The following is a 20,567-nucleotide window of genomic DNA, read 5'->3' as shown; positions in this document are numbered from 1 at the left end:
ACAGGTTCCACAGATACTACGAGAAACGGCAGTGACTATGGTGCTTGCCTTGCAAGTCTGATTGTCTGGCGGCCTGAAAGAATGGAAAGCTGTTAGGAGACATGGCTTTCAGCCACGAGGCCCGGAATCGATTCCCGGTAGCCGAACATTCTTTTGTTTGCTGAGTCTTGGTTATTCTCACGGCATTTACGATATCTTTGGGTTGTGGTTTTTGGGGTCCAAGCATCAGGCGAGCAAACGTGAACGAAAGCAGATATGTGCGTAAATGAGTGTCAGGGCAGTAATAAAGGTGGATGTGACGGTGGATCGGGTATTGGACTGCAGACGTGCCACAATGCGTAGCTCGATAGCTGAGTAAGTTAGAGCGTCGTGCTGTGAACACAAAGGCCACGTATTCGACCGCACCAAGTGCCATTTCATTTTTCTCCCCTAAAAGACAATGCTTCCTCCAGCGACACACTGCCAGGTAAATAACAAGCGATCTTCACAAGAAGTAAGGTGTCTACACGTTGCGCGATACTGTCGCCAACGGCCACACCGCGCGTAGTGCAGCGGTTCTCGTCTGTTCACCGGCGTTAGGAATCGTTGGCCGTGGATAGTACATGGATGCGTGCTCGGCTGGGAACTCGACGTGCTGTTGCCTTCTTTCATTTTGCATTTTTCCTTCGGCTTCGTTGTTGCTTAGCAATAATTATGCGGTCCCGCACGCTGACGCCACTCTTGCCTCTCGGTACACTAAGGGGCGAATCTGTGGCCACAATAAAATGAAAGGTTCTGTCGTGTGTTTGTCGTTTTTTGGTCTCTCCCAGTCGTTTGTCGCGCCTGCCCTCTACATATATGCCCATTTCCAAGCGTCAGCTTTCGCGTCAGCCGAGCAAAGTCGAGACAAGTCGACACATGGAGACACACGATGCTGAGAAACGAAAGCCGCAGACTAGCGCCCTGGCAGCACGTACTGAGACGAGGGGCGAAGGAAAACTATTCGTACCGCGACAGTTTACAGTTTCGAAGATCGCGTTTCGTTACGTGGAATACCCGTAGAAGAAAAAAGTACCTTTTGTGCGGTGGCCGGGAATCGAACCCGGATCAACTGCTTGGGAAGCAACCATGCTGACCGTTACACCACCACCGCGTTGTGCTGCGTCCCACCCACGCCTTGATGTGTCGGCTACCCTCCTGCCATCAGAGGCCGAAGGCGACGGGGCTGTAGGCGCTCAACGCCAGGGCGGAGGTGAGCACATCTGAACGCAGTGCGTAGGTGCTGCTAGGGCGATGTAGCGTAGCTAGAAGCAGAACTGACAGCCGTTGAAAAACTGCCCTTTAATTTACAGCAGGGCGATAAAACAAATATCTAATGTGACGTACTTACTGATGATCCAGAGACGATTCAGCATGTGTGTGCCAATCCAGAAGTAGAAAGCGCCTAAGTATCACAATATTAAGTTGGTTAGTTTGATGCTCGCCTGGAGCCTATCATTAGCTTCCCCTGAGGGCGAAATGCACAGCGTAGCCGTTGCTAGGGAACGGCCTCTTCTGTCGTTTTTTGTTTTCTCTGCGTCAGTGTGAATATTGATAACTACAGTTCTGCTCGTTCCACTCAAGACAGATGGCGACGGAAAACAATGGTGTAAGGCACCATGTTTAAGCTGTGGTTCCCGAAAGTGAGGGTGGGGTGCAACCTCACATCTGACAACTCGTTTTAAATACTCTAAAACCAACGTATTTCCTTCACACAAGAAAAAAACACGCTAATTTCGCAGTCAGGCTCTGGAGATATACCGAGAAACGACGGTGGAAGAGATCTGGCGCCCACGCGTCAGATTGGCCGAGCGGTCTAAGGCGCCAGATTTAAGCTCTGGTTCCCGAAGGGGAGCGTGGGTTCGAACCCCACATCTGACAATGCATTTTAAATATTCCAAAACTACCAATTTCGTACATGCGGGAAAACAAGTAAATTACGCGGGAACAGGTTCCACAGATACTACGAGAAACGGCAGTGACTATGGTGCTTGCCTTGCAAGTCTGATTGTCTGGCGGCCTGAAAGAATGGAAAGCTGTTAGGAGACATGGCTTTCAGCCACGAGGCCCGGAATCGATTCCCGGTAGCCGAACATTCTTTTGTTTGCTGAGTCTTGGTTATTCTCACGGCATTTACGATATCTTTGGGTTGTGGTTTTTGGGGTCCAAGCATCAGGCGAGCAAACGTGAACGAAAGCAGATATGTGCGTAAATGAGTGTCAGGGCAGTAATAAAGGTGGATGAGACGGTGGATCGGGTATTGGACTGCAGACGTGCCACATTGCGTAGCTCGATAGCTGAGTAAGTTAGAGCGTCGTGCTGTGAACACAAAGGCCACGTATTCGACCGCACCAAGTGCCATTTCATTTTTTCCCCTAAAAGACAATGCTTCCTCCAGCGACACACTGCCAGGTAAATAACAAGCGATCTTCACAAGAAGTAAGGTGTCTACACGTTGCGCGATACTGTCGCCAACGGCCACACCGCGCGTAGTGCAGCGGTTCTCGTCTGTTCACCGGCGTTAGGAATCGTTGGCCGTGGTTAGTACATGGATGCGTGCTCGGCTGGGAACTCGACGTGCTGTTGCCTTCTTTCATTTTGCATTTTTCCTTCGGCTTCGTTGTTGCTTAGCAATAATTATGCGGTCCCGCACGCTGACGCCACTCTTGCCTCTCGGTGCACTAAGGGGCGAATCTGTGGCCACAATAAAATGAAAGGTTCTGTCGCGTGTTTGTCGTTTTTTGGTCTCTCCCAGTCGTTTGTCGCGCCTGCCCTCTACATATATGCCCATTTCCAAGCGTCAGCTTTCGCGTCAGCCGAGCAAAGTCGAGACAAGTCGACACATGGAGACACACGATGCTGAGAAACGAAAGCCGCAGACTAGCGCCCTGGCAGCACGGACTGAGACGAGGGGCGAAGGAAAACTATTCGTACCGCGACAGTTCACAGTTTCGAAGATCGCGTTTCGTTACGTGGAATACCCGTAGAAGAAAAAAGTACCTTTCGTGCGGTGGCCGGGAATCGAACCCGGATCAACTGCTTGGGAAGCAACCATGCTGACCGTTACACCACCACCGCGTTGTGCTGCGTCCCACCCACGCCTTGATGTGTCGGCTACCCTCCTGCCATCAGAGGCCGAAGGCGACGGCGCTGTAGGCGCTCAACGCCAGGGCGGAGGTGAGCACATCTGAACGCAGTGCGTAGGTGCTGCTAGGGCGATGTAGCGTAGCTAGAAGCAGAACTGACAGCCGTTGAAAAACTGCCCTTTAATTTACAGCAGGGCGATAAAACAAATATCTAATGTGACGTACTTACTGATGATCCAGAGACGATTCAGCATGTGTGTGCCAATCCAGAAGTAGAAAGCGCCTAAGTATCACAATATTAAGTTGGTTAGTTTGATGCTCGCCCGGAGCCTATCATTAGCTTCCCCTGAGGGCGAAATGCACAGCGTAGCCGTTGCTAGGGAACGGCCTCTTCTGTCGTTTTTTGTTTTCTCTGCGTCAGTGTGAATATTGATAACTACAGTTCTGCTCGTTCCACTCAAGACAGATGGCGACGGAAAACAATGGTGTAAGGCACCATGTTTAAGCTGTGGTTCCCGAAAGTGAGGGTGGGGTGCAACCTCACATCTGACAACTCGTTTTAAATACTCTAAAACCAACGTATTTCCTTCACACAAGAAAAAAACACGCTAATTTCGCAGTCAGGCTCTGGAGATATACAGAGAAACGACGGTGGAAGAGATTTGGCGCCCACGCGTCAGATTGGCCGAGCGGTCTACGGCGCCAGATTTAAGCTCTGGTTCCCGAAGGGGAGCGTGGGTTCGAACCCCACATCTGACAATGCATTTTAAATATTCCAAAACTACCAATTTCGTACATGCGGGAAAACAAGTAAATTACGCGGGAACAGGTTCCACAGATACTACGAGAAACGGCAGTGACTATGGTGCTTGCCTTGCAAGTCTGATTGTCTGGCGGCCTGAAAGAATGGAAAGCTGTTAGGAGACATGGCTTTCAGCCACGAGGCCCGGAATCGATTCCCGGTAGCCGAACATTCTTTTGTTTGCTGAGTCTTGGTTATTCTCACGGCATTTACGATATCTTTGGGTTGTGGTTTTTGGGGTCCAAGCATCAGGCGAGCAAACGTGAACGAAAGCAGATATGTGCGTAAATGAGTGTCAGGGCAGTAATAAAGGTGGATGTGACGGTGGATCGGGTATTGGACTGCAGACGTGCCACAATGCGTAGCTCGATAGCTGAGTAAGTTAGAGCGTCGTGCTGTGAACACAAAGGCCACGTATTCGACCGCACCAAGTGCCATTTCATTTTTCTCCCCTAAAAACACAATGCTTCCTCCAGCGACACACTGCCAGGTAAATAACAAGCGATCTTCACAAGAAGTAAGGTGTCTACACGTTGCGCGATACTGTCGCCAACGGCCACACCGCGCGTAGTGCAGCGGTTCTCGTCTGTTCACCGGCGTTAGGAATCGTTGGCCGTGGTTAGTACATGGATGCGTGCTCGGCTGGGAACTCGACGTGCTGTTGCCTTCTTTCATTTTGCATTTTTCCTTCGGCTTCGTTGTTGCTTAGCAATAATTATGCGGTCCCGCACGCTGACGCCACTCTTGCCTCTCGGTGCACTAAGGGGCGAATCTGTGGCCACAATAAAATGAAAGGTTCTGTCGCGTGTTTGTCGTTTTTTGGTCTCTCCCAGTCGTTTGTCGCGCCTGCCCTCTACATATATGCCCATTTCCAAGCGTCAGCTTTCGCGTCAGCCGAGCAAAGTCGAGACAAGTCGACACATGGAGACACACCATGCTGAGAAACGAAAGCCGCAGACTAGCGCCCTGGCAGCACGGACTGCGACGAGGGGCGAAGGAAAACTATTCGTACCGCGACAGTTCACAGTTTCGAAGATCGCGTTTCGTTACGTGGAATACCCGTAGAAGAAAAAAGTACCTTTCGTGCGGTGGCCGGGAATCGAACCCGGATCAACTGCTTGGGAAGCAACCATGCTGACCGTTACACCACCACCGCGTTGTGCTGCGTTCCACCCACGCCTTGATGTGTCGGCTACCCTCCTGCCATCAGAGGCCGAAGGCGACGGCGCTGTAGGCGCTCAACGCCAGGGCGGAGGTGAGCACATCTGAACGCAGTGCGTAGGTGCTGCTAGGGCGATGTAGCGTAGCTAGAAGCAGAACTGACAGCCGTTGAAAAACTGCCCTTTAATTTACAGCAGGGCGATAAAACAAATATCTAATGTGACGTACTTACTGATGATCCAGAGACGATTCAGCATGTGTGTGCCAATCCAGAAGTAGAAAGCGCCTAAGTATCACAATATTAAGTTGGTTAGTTTGATGCTCGCCCGGAGCCTATCATTAGCTTCCCCTGAGGGCGAAATGCACAGCGTAGCCGTTGCTAGGGAACGGCCTCTTCTGTCGTTTTTTGTTTTCTCTGCGTCAGTGTGAATATTGATAACTACAGTTCTGCTCGTTCCACTCAAGACAGATGGCGACGGAAAACAATGGTGTAAGGCACCATGTTTAAGCTGTGGTTCCCGAAAGTGAGGGTGGGGTGCAACCTCACATCTGACAACTCGTTTTAAATACTCTAAAACCAACGTATTTCCTTCACACAAGAAAAAAACACGCTAATTTCGCAGTCAGGCTCTGGAGATATACAGAGAAACGACGGTGGAAGAGATTTGGCGCCCACGCGTCAGATTGGCCGAGCGGTCTACGGCGCCAGATTTAAGCTCTGGTTCCCGAAGGGGAGCGTGGGTTCGAACCCCACATCTGACAATGCATTTTAAATATTCCAAAACTACCAATTTCGTACATGCGGGAAAACAAGTAAATTACGCGGGAACAGGTTCCACAGATACTACGAGAAACGGCAGTGACTATGGTGCTTGCCTTGCAAGTCTGATTGTCTGGCGGCCTGAAAGAATGGAAAGCTGTTAGGAGACATGGCTTTCAGCCACGAGGCCCGGAATCGATTCCCGGTAGCCGAACATTCTTTTGTTTGCTGAGTCTTGGTTATTCTCACGGCATTTACGATATCTTTGGGTTGTGGTTTTTGGGGTCCAAGCATCAGGCGAGCAAACGTGAACGAAAGCAGATATGTGCGTAAATGAGTGTCAGGGCAGTAATAAAGGTGGATGTGACGGTGGATCGGGTATTGGACTGCAGACGTGCCACAATGCGTAGCTCGATAGCTGAGTAAGTTAGAGCGTCGTGCTGTGAACACAAAGGCCACGTATTCGACCGCACCAAGTGCCATTTCATTTTTCTCCCCTAAAAACACAATGCTTCCTCCAGCGACACACTGCCAGGTAAATAACAAGCGATCTTCACAAGAAGTAAGGTGTCTACACGTTGCGCGATACTGTCGCCAACGGCCACACCGCGCGTAGTGCAGCGGTTCTCGTCTGTTCACCGGCGTTAGGAATCGTTGGCCGTGGTTAGTACATGGATGCGTGCTCGGCTGGGAACTCGACGTGCTGTTGCCTTCTTTCATTTTGCATTTTTCCTTCGGCTTCGTTGTTGCTTAGCAATAATTATGCGGTCCCGCACGCTGACGCCACTCTTGCCTCTCGGTACACTAAGGGGCGAATCTGTGGCCACAATAAAATGAAAGGTTCTGTCGTGTGTTTGTCGTTTTTTGGTCTCTCCCAGTCGTTTGTCGCGCCTGCCCTCTACATATATGCCCATTTCCAAGCGTCAGCTTTCGCGTCAGCCGAGCAAAGTCGAGACAAGTCGACACATGGAGACACACGATGCTGAGAAACGAAAGCCGCAGACTAGCGCCCTGGCAGCACGGACTGAGACGAGGGGCGAAGGAAAACTATTCGTACCGCGACAGTTCACAGTTTCGAAGATCGCGTTTCGTTACGTGGAATACCCGTAGAAGAAAAAAGTACCTTTTGTGCGGTGGCCGGGAATCGAACCCGGATCAACTGCTTGGGAAGCAACCATGCTGACCGTTACACCACCACCGCGTTGTGCTGCGTCCCACCCACGCCTTGATGTGTCGGCTACCCTCCTGCCATCAGAGGCCGAAGGCGACGGCGCTGTAGGCGCTCAACGCCAGGGCGGAGGTGAGCACATCTGAACGCAGTGCGTAGGTGCTGCTAGGGCGATGTAGCGTAGCTAGAAGCAGAACTGACAGCCGTTGAAAAACTGCCCTTTAATTTACAGCAGGGCGATAAAACAAATATCTAATGTGACGTACTTACTGATGATCCAGAGACGATTCAGCATGTGTGTGCCAATCCAGAAGTAGAAAGCGCCTAAGTATCACAATATTAAGTTGGTTAGTTTGATGCTCGCCTGGAGCCTATCATTAGCTTCCCCTGAGGGCGAAATGCACAGCGTAGCCGTTGCTAGGGAACGGCCTCTTCTGTCGTTTTTTGTTTTCTCTGCGTCAGTGTGAATATTGATAACTACAGTTCTGCTCGTTCCACTCAAGACAGATGGCGACGGAAAACAATGGTGTAAGGCACCATGTTTAAGCTGTGGTTCCCGAAAGTGAGGGTGGGGTGCAACCTCACATCTGACAACTCGTTTTAAATACTCTAAAACCAACGTATTTCCTTCACACAAGAAAAAAACACGCTAATTTCGCAGTCAGGCTCTGGAGATATACCGAGAAACGACGGTGGAAGAGATTTGGCGCCCACGCGTCAGATTGGCCGAGCGGTCTACGGCGCCAGATTTAAGCTCTGGTTCCCGAAGGGGAGCGTGGGTTCGAACCCCACATCTGACAATGCATTTTAAATATTCCAAAACTACCAATTTCGTACATGCGGGAAAACAAGTAAATTACGCGGGAACAGGTTCCACAGATACTACGAGAAACGGCAGTGACTATGGTGCTTGCCTTGCAAGTCTGATTGTCTGGCGGCCTGAAAGAATGGAAAGCTGTTAGGAGACATGGCTTTCAGCCACGAGGCCCGGAATCGATTCCCGGTAGCCGAACATTCTTTTGTTTGCTGAGTCTTGGTTATTCTCACGGCATTTACGATATCTTTGGGTTGTGGTTTTTGGGGTCCAAGCATCAGGCGAGCAAACGTGAACGAAAGCAGATATGTGCGTAAATGAGTGTCAGGGCAGTAATAAAGGTGGATGAGACGGTGGATCGGGTATTGGACTGCAGACGTGCCACATTGCGTAGCTCGATAGCTGAGTAAGTTAGAGCGTCGTGCTGTGAACACAAAGGCCACGTATTCGACCGCACCAAGTGCCATTTCATTTTTCTCCCCTAAAAACACAATGCTTCCTCCAGCGACACACTGCCAGGTAAATAACAAGCGATCTTCACAAGAAGTAAGGTGTCTACACGTTGCGCGATACTGTCGCCAACGGCCACACCGCGCGTAGTGCAGCGGTTCTCGTCTGTTCACCGGCGTTAGGAATCGTTGGCCGTGGTTAGTACATGGATGCGTGCTCGGCTGGGAACTCGACGTGCTGTTGCCTTCTTTCATTTTGCATTTTTCCTTCGGCTTCGTTGTTGCTTAGCAATAATTATGCGGTCCCGCACGCTGACGCCACTCTTGCCTCTCGGTACACTAAGGGGCGAATCTGTGGCCACAATAAAATGAAAGGTTCTGTCGTGTGTTTGTCGTTTTTTGGTCTCTCCCAGTCGTTTGTCGCGCCTGCCCTCTACATATATGCCCATTTCCAAGCGTCAGCTTTCGCGTCAGCCGAGCAAAGTCGAGACAAGTCGACACATGGAGACACACGATGCTGAGAAACGAAAGCCGCAGACTAGCGCCCTGGCAGCACGGACTGAGACGAGGGGCGAAGGAAAACTATTCGTACCGCGACAGTTCACAGTTTCGAAGATCGCGTTTCGTTACGTGGAATACCCGTAGAAGAAAAAAGTACCTTTTGTGCGGTGGCCGGGAATCGAACCCGGATCAACTGCTTGGGAAGCAACCATGCTGACCGTTACACCACCACCGCGTTGTGCTGCGTCCCACCCACGCCTTGATGTGTCGGCTACCCTCCTGCCATCAGAGGCCGAAGGCGACGGCGCTGTAGGCGCTCAACGCCAGGGCGGAGGTGAGCACATCTGAACGCAGTGCGTAGGTGCTGCTAGGGCGATGTAGCGTAGCTAGAAGCAGAACTGACAGCCGTTGAAAAACTGCCCTTTAATTTACAGCAGGGCGATAAAACAAATATCTAATGTGACGTACTTACTGATGATCCAGAGACGATTCAGCATGTGTGTGCCAATCCAGAAGTAGAAAGCGCCTAAGTATCACAATATTAAGTTGGTTAGTTTGATGCTCGCCTGGAGCCTATCATTAGCTTCCCCTGAGGGCGAAATGCACAGCGTAGCCGTTGCTAGGGAACGGCCTCTTCTGTCGTTTTTTGTTTTCTCTGCGTCAGTGTGAATATTGATAACTACAGTTCTGCTCGTTCCACTCAAGACAGATGGCGACGGAAAACAATGGTGTAAGGCACCATGTTTAAGCTGTGGTTCCCGAAAGTGAGGGTGGGGTGCAACCTCACATCTGACAACTCGTTTTAAATACTCTAAAACCAACGTATTTCCTTCACACAAGAAAAAAACACGCTAATTTCGCAGTCAGGCTCTGGAGATATACCGAGAAACGACGGTGGAAGAGATTTGGCGCCCACGCGTCAGATTGGCCGAGCGGTCTACGGCGCCAGATTTAAGCTCTGGTTCCCGAAGGGGAGCGTGGGTTCGAACCCCACATCTGACAATGCATTTTAAATATTCCAAAACTACCAATTTCGTACATGCGGGAAAACAAGTAAATTACGCGGGAACAGGTTCCACAGATACTACGAGAAACGGCAGTGACTATGGTGCTTGCCTTGCAAGTCTGATTGTCTGGCGGCCTGAAAGAATGGAAAGCTGTTAGGAGACATGGCTTTCAGCCACGAGGCCCGGAATCGATTCCCGGTAGCCGAACATTCTTTTGTTTGCTGAGTCTTGGTTATTCTCACGGCATTTACGATATCTTTGGGTTGTGGTTTTTGGGGTCCAAGCATCAGGCGAGCAAACGTGAACGAAAGCAGATATGTGCGTAAATGAGTGTCAGGGCAGTAATAAAGGTGGATGAGACGGTGGATCGGGTATTGGACTGCAGACGTGCCACATTGCGTAGCTCGATAGCTGAGTAAGTTAGAGCGTCGTGCTGTGAACACAAAGGCCACGTATTCGACCGCACCAAGTGCCATTTCATTTTTTCCCCTAAAAGACAATGCTTCCTCCAGCGACACACTGCCAGGTAAATAACAAGCGATCTTCACAAGAAGTAAGGTGTCTACACGTTGCGCGATACTGTCGCCAACGGCCACACCGCGCGTAGTGCAGCGGTTCTCGTCTGTTCACCGGCGTTAGGAATCGTTGGCCGTGGTTAGTACATGGATGCGTGCTCGGCTGGGAACTCGACGTGCTGTTGCCTTCTTTCATTTTGCATTTTTCCTTCGGCTTCGTTGTTGCTTAGCAATAATTATGCGGTCCCGCACGCTGACGCCACTCTTGCCTCTCGGTACACTAAGGGGCGAATCTGTGGCCACAATAAAATGAAAGGTTCTGTCGCGTGTTTGTCGTTTTTTGGTCTCTCCCAGTCGTTTGTCGCGCCTGCCCTCTACATATATGCCCATTTCCAAGCGTCAGCTTTCGCGTCAGCCGAGCAAAGTCGAGACAAGTCGACACATGGAGACACACGATGCTGAGAAACGAAAGCCGCAGACTAGCGCCCTGGCAGCACGGACTGAGACGAGGGGCGAAGGAAAACTATTCGTACCGCGACAGTTCACAGTTTCGAAGATCGCGTTTCGTTACGTGGAATACCCGTAGAAGAAAAAAGTACCTTTTGTGCGGTGGCCGGGAATCGAACCCGGATCAACTGCTTGGGAAGCAACCATGCTGACCGTTACACCACCACCGCGTTGTGCTGCGTCCCACCCACGCCTTGATGTGTCGGCTACCCTCCTGCCATCAGAGGCCGAAGGCGACGGCGCTGTAGGCGCTCAACGCCAGGGCGGAGGTGAGCACATCTGAACGCAGTGCGTAGGTGCTGCTAGGGCGATGTAGCGTAGCTAGAAGCAGAACTGACAGCCGTTGAAAAACTGCCCTTTAATTTACAGCAGGGCGATAAAACAAATATCTAATGTGACGTACTTACTGATGATCCAGAGACGATTCAGCATGTGTGTGCCAATCCAGAAGTAGAAAGCGCCTAAGTATCACAATATTAAGTTGGTTAGTTTGATGCTCGCCTGGAGCCTATCATTAGCTTCCCCTGAGGGCGAAATGCACAGCGTAGCCGTTGCTAGGGAACGGCCTCTTCTGTCGTTTTTTGTTTTCTCTGCGTCAGTGTGAATATTGATAACTACAGTTCTGCTCGTTCCACTCAAGACAGATGGCGACGGAAAACAATGGTGTAAGGCACCATGTTTAAGCTGTGGTTCCCGAAAGTGAGGGTGGGGTGCAACCTCACATCTGACAACTCGTTTTAAATACTCTAAAACCAACGTATTTCCTTCACACAAGAAAAAAACACGCTAATTTCGCAGTCAGGCTCTGGAGATATACCGAGAAACGACGGTGGAAGAGATTTGGCGCCCACGCGTCAGATTGGCCGAGCGGTCTACGGCGCCAGATTTAAGCTCTGGTTCCCGAAGGGGAGCGTGGGTTCGAACCCCACATCTGACAATGCATTTTAAATATTCCAAAACTACCAATTTCGTACATGCGGGAAAACAAGTAAATTACGCGGGAACAGGTTCCACAGATACTACGAGAAACGGCAGTGACTATGGTGCTTGCCTTGCAAGTCTGATTGTCTGGCGGCCTGAAAGAATGGAAAGCTGTTAGGAGACATGGCTTTCAGCCACGAGGCCCGGAATCGATTCCCGGTAGCCGAACATTCTTTTGTTTGCTGAGTCTTGGTTATTCTCACGGCATTTACGATATCTTTGGGTTGTGGTTTTTGGGGTCCAAGCATCAGGCGAGCAAACGTGAACGAAAGCAGATATGTGCGTAAATGAGTGTCAGGGCAGTAATAAAGGTGGATGTGACGGTGGATCGGGTATTGGACTGCAGACGTGCCACAATGCGTAGCTCGATAGCTGAGTAAGTTAGAGCGTCGTGCTGTGAACACAAAGGCCACGTATTCGACCGCACCAAGTGCCATTTCATTTTTCTCCCCTAAAAGACAATGCTTCCTCCAGCGACACACTGCCAGGTAAATAACAAGCGATCTTCACAAGAAGTAAGGTGTCTACACGTTGCGCGATACTGTCGCCAACGGCCACACCGCGCGTAGTGCAGCGGTTCTCGTCTGTTCACCGGCGTTAGGAATCGTTGGCCGTGGTTAGTACATGGATGCGTGCTCGGCTGGGAACTCGACGTGCTGTTGCCTTCTTTCATTTTGCATTTTTCCTTCGGCTTCGTTGTTGCTTAGCAATAATTATGCGGTCCCGCACGCTGACGCCACTCTTGCCTCTCGGTACACTAAGGGGCGAATCTGTGGCCACAATAAAATGAAAGGTTCTGTCGTGTGTTTGTCGTTTTTTGGTCTCTCCCAGTCGTTTGTCGCGCCTGCCCTCTACATATATGCCCATTTCCAAGCGTCAGCTTTCGCGTCAGCCGAGCAAAGTCGAGACAAGTCGACACATGGAGACACACGATGCTGAGAAACGAAAGCCGCAGACTAGCGCCCTGGCAGCACGGACTGAGACGAGGGGCGAAGGAAAACTATTCGTACCGCGACAGTTCACAGTTTCGAAGATCGCGTTTCGTTACGTGGAATACCCGTAGAAGAAAAAAGTACCTTTTGTGCGGTGGCCGGGAATCGAACCCGGATCAACTGCTTGGGAAGCAACCATGCTGACCGTTACACCACCACCGCGTTGTGCTGCGTCCCACCCACGCCTTGATGTGTCGGCTACCCTCCTGCCATCAGAGGCCGAAGGCGACGGCGCTGTAGGCGCTCAACGCCAGGGCGGAGGTGAGCACATCTGAACGCAGTGCGTAGGTGCTGCTAGGGCGATGTAGCGTAGCTAGAAGCAGAACTGACAGCCGTTGAAAAACTGCCCTTTAATTTACAGCAGGGCGATAAAACAAATATCTAATGTGACGTACTTACTGATGATCCAGAGACGATTCAGCATGTGTGTGCCAATCCAGAAGTAGAAAGCGCCTAAGTATCACAATATTAAGTTGGTTAGTTTGATGCTCGCCTGGAGCCTATCATTAGCTTCCCCTGAGGGCGAAATGCACAGCGTAGCCGTTGCTAGGGAACGGCCTCTTCTGTCGTTTTTTGTTTTCTCTGCGTCAGTGTGAATATTGATAACTACAGTTCTGCTCGTTCCACTCAAGACAGATGGCGACGGAAAACAATGGTGTAAGGCACCATGTTTAAGCTGTGGTTCCCGAAAGTGAGGGTGGGGTGCAACCTCACATCTGACAACTCGTTTTAAATACTCTAAAACCAACGTATTTCCTTCACACAAGAAAAAAACACGCTAATTTCGCAGTCAGGCTCTGGAGATATACCGAGAAACGACGGTGGAAGAGATTTGGCGCCCACGCGTCAGATTGGCCGAGCGGTCTACGGCGCCAGATTTAAGCTCTGGTTCCCGAAGGGGAGCGTGGGTTCGAACCCCACATCTGACAATGCATTTTAAATATTCCAAAACTACCAATTTCGTACATGCGGGAAAACAAGTAAATTACGCGGGAACAGGTTCCACAGATACTACGAGAAACGGCAGTGACTATGGTGCTTGCCTTGCAAGTCTGATTGTCTGGCGGCCTGAAAGAATGGAAAGCTGTTAGGAGACATGGCTTTCAGCCACGAGGCCCGGAATCGATTCCCGGTAGCCGAACATTCTTTTGTTTGCTGAGTCTTGGTTATTCTCACGGCATTTACGATATCTTTGGGTTGTGGTTTTTGGGGTCCAAGCATCAGGCGAGCAAACGTGAACGAAAGCAGATATGTGCGTAAATGAGTGTCAGGGCAGTAATAAAGGTGGATGTGACGGTGGATCGGGTATTGGACTGCAGACGTGCCACAATGCGTAGCTCGATAGCTGAGTAAGTTAGAGCGTCGTGCTGTGAACACAAAGGCCACGTATTCGACCGCACCAAGTGCCATTTCATTTTTCTCCCCTAAAAGACAATGCTTCCTCCAGCGACACACTGCCAGGTAAATAACAAGCGATCTTCACAAGAAGTAAGGTGTCTACACGTTGCGCGATACTGTCGCCAACGGCCACACCGCGCGTAGTGCAGCGGTTCTCGTCTGTTCACCGGCGTTAGGAATCGTTGGCCGTGGTTAGTACATGGATGCGTGCTCGGCTGGGAACTCGACGTGCTGTTGCCTTCTTTCATTTTGCATTTTTCCTTCGGCTTCGTTGTTGCTTAGCAATAATTATGCGGTCCCGCACGCTGACGCCACTCTTGCCTCTCGGTACACTAAGGGGCGAATCTGTGGCCACAATAAAATGAAAGGTTCTGTCGTGTGTTTGTCGTTTTTTGGTCTCTCCCAGTCGTTTGTCGCGCCTGCCCTCTACATATATGCCCATTTCCAAGCGTCAGCTTTCGCGTCAGCCGAGCAAAGTCGAGACAAGTCGACACATGGAGACACACGATGCTGAGAAACGAAAGCCGCAGACTAGCGCCCTGGCAGCACGGACTGAGACGAGTGGCGAAGGAAAACTATTCGTACCGCGACAGTTCACAGTTTCGAAGATCGCGTTTCGTTACGTGGAATACCCGTAGAAGAAAAAAGTACCTTTTGTGCGGTGGCCGGGAATCGAACCCGGATCAACTGCTTGGGAAGCAACCATGCTGACCGTTACACCACCACCGCGTTGTGCTGCGTCCCACCCACGCCTTGATGTGTCGGCTACCCTCCTGCCATCAGAGGCCGAAGGCGACGGCGCTGTAGGCGCTCAACGCCAGGGCGGAGGTGAGCACATCTGAACGCAGTGCGTAGGTGCTGCTAGGGCGATGTAGCGTAGCTAGAAGCAGAACTGACAGCCGTTGAAAAACTGCCCTTTAATTTACAGCAGGGCGATAAAACAAATATCTAATGTGACGTACTTACTGATGATCCAGAGACGATTCAGCATGTGTGTGCCAATCCATAAGTAGAAAGCGCCTAAGTATCACAATATTAAGTTGGTTAGTTTGATGCTCGCCTGGAGCCTATCATTAGCTTCCCCTGAGGGCGAAATGCACAGCGTAGCCGTTGCTAGGGAACGGCCTCTTCTGTCGTTTTTTGTTTTCTCTGCGTCAGTGTGAATATTGATAACTACAGTTCTGCTCGTTCCACTCAAGACAGATGGCGACGGAAAACAATGGTGTAAGGCACCATGTTTAAGCTGTGGTTCCCGAAAGTGAGGGTGGGGTGCAACCTCACATCTGACAACTCGTTTTAAATACTCTAAAACCAACGTATTTCCTTCACACAAGAAAAAAACACGCTAATTTCGCAGTCAGGCTCTGGAGATATACCGAGAAACGACGGTGGAAGAGATCTGGCGCCCACGCGTCAGATTGGCCGAGCGGTCTAAGGCGCCAGATTTAAGCTCTGGTTCCCGAAGGGGAGCGTGGGTTCGAACCCCACATCTGACAATGCATTTTAAATATTCCAAAACTACCAATTTCGTACATGCGGGAAAACAAGTAAATTACGCGGGAACAGGTTCCACAGATACTACGAGAAACGGCAGTGACTATGGTGCTTGCCTTGCAAGTCTGATTGTCTGGCGGCCTGAAAGAATGGAAAGCTGTTAGGAGACATGGCTTTCAGCCACGAGGCCCGGAATCGATTCCCGGTAGCCGAACATTCTTTTGTTTGCTGAGTCTTGGTTATTCTCACGGCATTTACGATATCTTTGGGTTGTGGTTTTTGGGGTCCAAGCATCAGGCGAGCAAACGTGAACGAAAGCAGATATGTGCGTAAATGAGTGTCAGGGCAGTAATAAAGGTGGATGAGACGGTGGATCGGGTATTGGACTGCAGACGTGCCACATTGCGTAGCTCGATAGCTGAGTAAGTTAGAGCGTCGTGCTGTGAACACAAAGGCCACGTATTCGACCGCACCAAGTGCCATTTCATTTTTTCCCCTAAAAGACAATGCTTCCTCCAGCGACACACTGCCAGGTAAATAACAAGCGATCTTCACAAGAAGTAAGGTGTCTACACGTTGCGCGATACTGTCGCCAACGGCCACACCGCGCGTAGTGCAGCGGTTCTCGTCTGTTCACCGGCGTTAGGAATCGTTGGCCGTGGTTAGTACATGGATGCGTGCTCGGCTGGGAACTCGACGTGCTGTTGCCTTCTTTCATTTTGCATTTTTCCTTCGGCTTCGTTGTTGCTTAGCAATAATTATGCGGTCCCGCACGCTGACGCCACTCTTGCCTCTCGGTACACTAAGGGGCGAATCTGTGGCCACAATAAAATGAAAGGTTCTGTCGCGTGTTTGTCGTTTTTTGGTCTCTCCCAGTCGTTTGTCGCGCCTGCCCTCTACATATATGCCCATTTCCAAGCGTCAGCTTTCGCGTCAGCCGAGCAAAGTCGAGACAAGTCGACACATGGAGACACACGATGCTGAGAAACGAAAGCCGCAGACTAGCGCCCTGGCAGCACGGACTGAGACGAGGGGCGAAGGAAAACTATTCGTACCGCGACAGTTCACAGTTTCGAAGATCGCGTTTCGTTACGTGGAATACCCGTAGAAGAAAAAAGTACCTTTTGTGCGGTGGCCGGGAATCGAACCCGGATCAACTGCTTGGGAAGCAACCATGCTGACCGTTACACCACCACCGCGTTGTGCTGCGTCCCACCCACGCCTTGATGTGTCGGCTACCCTCCTGCCATCAGAGGCCGAAGGCGACGGCGCTGTAGGCGCTCAACGCCAGGGCGGAGGTGAGCACATCTGAACGCAGTGCGTAGGTGCTGCTAGGGCGATGTAGCGTAGCTAGAAGCAGAACTGACAGCCGTTGAAAAACTGCCCTTTAATTTACAGCAGGGCGATAAAACAAATATCTAATGTGACGTACTTACTGATGATCCAGAGACGATTCAGCATGTGTGTGCCAATCCAGAAGTAGAAAGCGCCTAAGTATCACAATATTAAGTTGGTTAGTTTGATGCTCGCCTGGAGCCTATCATTAGCTTCCCCTGAGGGCGAAATGCACAGCGTAGCCGTTGCTAGGGAACGGCCTCTTCTGTCGTTTTTTGTTTTCTCTGCGTCAGTGTGAATATTGATAACTACAGTTCTGCTCGTTCCACTCAAGACAGATGGCGACGGAAAACAATGGTGTAAGGCACCATGTTTAAGCTGTGGTTCCCGAAAGTGAGGGTGGGGTGCAACCTCACATCTGACAACTCGTTTTAAATACTCTAAAACCAACGTATTTCCTTCACACAAGAAAAAAACACGCTAATTTCGCAGTCAGGCTCTGGAGATATACCGAGAAACGACGGTGGAAGAGATTTGGCGCCCACGCGTCAGATTGGCCGAGCGGTCTACGGCGCCAGATTTAAGCTCTGGTTCCTGAAGGGGAGCGTGGGTTCGAACCCCACATCTGACAATGCATTTTAAATATTCCAAAACTACCAATTTCGTACATGCGGGAAAACAAGTAAATTACGCGGGAACAGGTTCCACAGATACTACGAGAAACGCAGTGACTATGGTGCTTGCCTTGCAAGTCTGATTGTCTGGCGGCCTGAAAGAATGGAAAGCTGTTAGGAGACATGGCTTTCAGCCACGAGGCCCGGAATCGATTCCCGGTAGCCGAACATTCTTTTGTTTGCTGAGTCTTGGTTATTCTCACGGCATTTACGATATCTTTGGGTTGTGGTTTTTGGGGTCCAAGCATCAGGCGAGCAAACGTGAACGAAAGCAGATATGTGCGTAAATGAGTGTCAGGGCAGTAATAAAGGTGGATGTGACGGTGGATCGGGTATTGGACTGCAGACGTGCCACAATGCGTAGCTCGATAGCTGAGTAAGTTAGAGCGTCGTGCTGTGAACACAAAGGCCACGTATTCGACCGCACCAAGTGCCATTTCATTTTTCTCCCCTAAAAGACAATGCTTCCTCCAGCGACACACTGCCAGGTAAATAACAAGCGATCTTCACAAGAAGTAAGGTGTCTACACGTTGCGCGATACTGTCGCCAACGGCCACACCGCGCGTAGTGCAGCGGTTCTCGTCTGTTCACCGGCGTTAGGAATCGTTGGCCGTGGTTAGTACATGGATGCGTGCTCGGCTGGGAACTCGATGTGCTGTTGCCTTCTTTCATTTTGCATTTTTCCTTCGGCTTCGTTGTTGCTTAGCAATAATTATGCGGTCCCGCACGCTGACGCCACTCTTGCCTCTCGGTACACTAAGGGGCGAATCTGTGGCCACAATAAAATGAAAGGTTCTGTCGTGTGTTTGTCGTTTTTTGGTCTCTCCCAGTCGTTTGTCGCGCCTGCCCTCTACATATATGCCCATTTCCAAGCGTCAGCTTTCGCGTCAGCCGAGCAAAGTCGAGACAAGTCGACACATGGAGACACACGATGCTGAGAAACGAAAGCCGCAGACTAGCGCCCTGGCAGCACGGACTGAGACGAGGGGCGAAGGAAAACTATTCGTACCGCGACAGTTCACAGTTTCGAAGATCGCGTTTCGTTACGTGGAATACCCGTAGAAGAAAAAAGTACCTTTTGTGCGGTGGCCGGGAATCGAACCCGGATCAACTGCTTGGGAAGCAACCATGCTGACCGTTACACCACCACCGCGTTGTGCTGCGTCCCACCCACGCCTTGATGTGTCGGCTACCCTCCTGCCATCAGAGGCCGAAGGCGACGGCGCTGTAGGCGCTCAACGCCAGGGCGGAGGTGAGCACATCTGAACGCAGTGCGTAGGTGCTGCTAGGGCGATGTAGCGTAGCTAGAAGCAGAACTGACAGCCGTTGAAAAACTGCCCTTTAATTTACAGCAGGGCGATAAAACAAATATCTAATGTGACGTACTTACTGATGATCCAGAGACGATTCAGCATGTGTGTGCCAATCCAGAAGTAGAAAGCGCCTAAGTATCACAATATTAAGTTGGTTAGTTTGATGCTCGCCTGGAGCCTATCATTAGCTTCCCCTGAGGGCGAAATGCACAGCGTAGCCGTTGCTAGGGAACGGCCTCTTCTGTCGTTTTTTGTTTTCTCTGCGTCAGTGTGAATATTGATAACTACAGTTCTGCTCGTTCCACTCAAGACAGATGGCGACGGAAAACAATGGTGTAAGGCACCATGTTTAAGCTGTGGTTCCCGAAAGTGAGGGTGGGGTGCAACCTCACATCTGACAACTCGTTTTAAATACTCTAAAACCAACGTATTTCCTTCACACAAGAAAAAAACACGCTAATTTCGCAGTCAGGCTCTGGAGATATACCGAGAAACGACGGTGGAAGAGATTTGGCGCCCACGCGTCAGATTGGCCGAGCGGTCTACGGCGCCAGATTTAAGCTCTGGTTCCCGGAGGGGAGCGTGGGTTCGAACCCCACATCTGACAATGCATTTTAAATATTCCAAAACTACCAATTTCGTACATGCGGGAAAACAAGTAAATTACGCGGGAACAGGTTCCACAGATACTACGAGAAACGGCAGTGACTATGGTGCTTGCCTTGCAAGTCTGATTGTCTGGCGGCCTGAAAGAATGGAAAGCTGTTAGGAGACATGGCTTTCAGCCACGAGGCCCGGAATCGATTCCCGGTAGCCGAACATTCTTTTGTTTGCTGAGTCTTGGTTATTCTCACGGCATTTACGATATCTTTGGGTTGTGGTTTTTGGGGTCCAAGCATCAGGCGAGCAAACGTGAACGAAAGCAGATATGTGCGTAAATGAGTGTCAGGGCAGTAATAAAGGTGGATGAGACGGTGGATCGGGTATTGGACTGCAGACGTGCCACAATGCGTAGCTCGATAGCTGAGTAAGTTAGAGCGTCGTGCTGTGAACACAAAGGCCACGTATTCGACCGCACCAAGTGCCATTTCATTTTTCTCCCCTAAAAGACAATGCTTCCTCCAGCGACACACTGCCAGGTAAATAACAAGCGATCTTCACAAGAAGTAAGGTGTCTACACGTTGCGCGATACTGTCGCCAACGGCCACACCGCGCGTAGTGCAGCGGTTCTCGTCTGTTCACCGGCGTTAGGAATCGTTGGCCGTGGTTAGTACATGGATGCGTGCTCGGCTGGGAACTCGACGTGCTGTTGCCTTCTTTCATTTTGCATTTTTCCTTCGGCTTCGTTGTTGCTTAGCAATAATTATGCGGTCCCGCACGCTGACGCCACTCTTGCCTCTCGGTACACTAAGGGGCGAATCTGTGGCCACAATAAAATGAAAGGTTCTGTCGTGTGTTTGTCGTTTTTTGGTCTCTCCCAGTCGTTTGTCGCGCCTGCCCTCTACATATATGCCCATTTCCAAGCGTCAGCTTTCGCGTCAGCCGAGCAAAGTCGACACATGGAGACACACGATGCTGAGAAACGAAAGC

General features: G+C 50.6%; 20 non-coding genes across 20 annotated transcripts; 10 read left to right on the top strand and 10 right to left on the bottom strand.

Annotated features, from left to right (window-relative positions):
* Positions 1–1,060: 1,060 nt before the first annotated feature.
* Positions 1,061–1,132, bottom strand: Trnag-ccc. The gene has a single exon. It is a non-coding gene; the product is annotated as a tRNA-Gly (tRNA).
* A 683-nt stretch (positions 1,133–1,815) lies between these two features.
* Trnal-uaa lies at positions 1,816–1,899 on the top strand. The gene has a single exon. It is a non-coding gene; the product is annotated as a tRNA-Leu (tRNA).
* Positions 1,900–3,024: 1,125 nt separating this feature from the next.
* On the bottom strand, positions 3,025–3,096 carry Trnag-ccc. Its single transcript has one exon. It is a non-coding gene; the product is annotated as a tRNA-Gly (tRNA).
* Positions 3,097–3,779: 683 nt separating this feature from the next.
* On the top strand, positions 3,780–3,863 carry Trnal-uaa. Its single transcript has one exon. It is a non-coding gene; the product is annotated as a tRNA-Leu (tRNA).
* A 1,127-nt stretch (positions 3,864–4,990) lies between these two features.
* Positions 4,991–5,062, bottom strand: Trnag-ccc. Its single transcript has one exon. It is a non-coding gene; the product is annotated as a tRNA-Gly (tRNA).
* A 683-nt stretch (positions 5,063–5,745) lies between these two features.
* Positions 5,746–5,829, top strand: Trnal-uaa. The gene has a single exon. It is a non-coding gene; the product is annotated as a tRNA-Leu (tRNA).
* Positions 5,830–6,956: 1,127 nt separating this feature from the next.
* On the bottom strand, positions 6,957–7,028 carry Trnag-ccc. The gene has a single exon. It is a non-coding gene; the product is annotated as a tRNA-Gly (tRNA).
* A 683-nt stretch (positions 7,029–7,711) lies between these two features.
* On the top strand, positions 7,712–7,795 carry Trnal-uaa. Its single transcript has one exon. It is a non-coding gene; the product is annotated as a tRNA-Leu (tRNA).
* A 1,127-nt stretch (positions 7,796–8,922) lies between these two features.
* Positions 8,923–8,994, bottom strand: Trnag-ccc. Its single transcript has one exon. It is a non-coding gene; the product is annotated as a tRNA-Gly (tRNA).
* Positions 8,995–9,677: 683 nt separating this feature from the next.
* Trnal-uaa lies at positions 9,678–9,761 on the top strand. The gene has a single exon. It is a non-coding gene; the product is annotated as a tRNA-Leu (tRNA).
* A 1,125-nt stretch (positions 9,762–10,886) lies between these two features.
* On the bottom strand, positions 10,887–10,958 carry Trnag-ccc. Its single transcript has one exon. It is a non-coding gene; the product is annotated as a tRNA-Gly (tRNA).
* A 683-nt stretch (positions 10,959–11,641) lies between these two features.
* Positions 11,642–11,725, top strand: Trnal-uaa. The gene has a single exon. It is a non-coding gene; the product is annotated as a tRNA-Leu (tRNA).
* Positions 11,726–12,851: 1,126 nt separating this feature from the next.
* Positions 12,852–12,923, bottom strand: Trnag-ccc. Its single transcript has one exon. It is a non-coding gene; the product is annotated as a tRNA-Gly (tRNA).
* A 683-nt stretch (positions 12,924–13,606) lies between these two features.
* Positions 13,607–13,690, top strand: Trnal-uaa. Its single transcript has one exon. It is a non-coding gene; the product is annotated as a tRNA-Leu (tRNA).
* Positions 13,691–14,816: 1,126 nt separating this feature from the next.
* Positions 14,817–14,888, bottom strand: Trnag-ccc. Its single transcript has one exon. It is a non-coding gene; the product is annotated as a tRNA-Gly (tRNA).
* Positions 14,889–15,571: 683 nt separating this feature from the next.
* Trnal-uaa lies at positions 15,572–15,655 on the top strand. Its single transcript has one exon. It is a non-coding gene; the product is annotated as a tRNA-Leu (tRNA).
* Positions 15,656–16,780: 1,125 nt separating this feature from the next.
* Trnag-ccc lies at positions 16,781–16,852 on the bottom strand. Its single transcript has one exon. It is a non-coding gene; the product is annotated as a tRNA-Gly (tRNA).
* A 683-nt stretch (positions 16,853–17,535) lies between these two features.
* Trnal-uaa lies at positions 17,536–17,619 on the top strand. Its single transcript has one exon. It is a non-coding gene; the product is annotated as a tRNA-Leu (tRNA).
* Positions 17,620–18,744: 1,125 nt separating this feature from the next.
* Positions 18,745–18,816, bottom strand: Trnag-ccc. The gene has a single exon. It is a non-coding gene; the product is annotated as a tRNA-Gly (tRNA).
* A 683-nt stretch (positions 18,817–19,499) lies between these two features.
* Trnal-uaa lies at positions 19,500–19,583 on the top strand. Its single transcript has one exon. It is a non-coding gene; the product is annotated as a tRNA-Leu (tRNA).
* The last annotated feature ends 984 nt before the right edge of the window (positions 19,584–20,567 follow it).

The sequence above is a fragment of the Schistocerca piceifrons genome, chromosome 2, assembly GCF_021461385.2.
Source record: "Schistocerca piceifrons isolate TAMUIC-IGC-003096 chromosome 2, iqSchPice1.1, whole genome shotgun sequence".
Taxonomy (NCBI): Eukaryota; Metazoa; Arthropoda; class Insecta; order Orthoptera; family Acrididae; genus Schistocerca; species Schistocerca piceifrons.
This window is presented reverse-complemented; position numbering and strand designations above follow the sequence as displayed.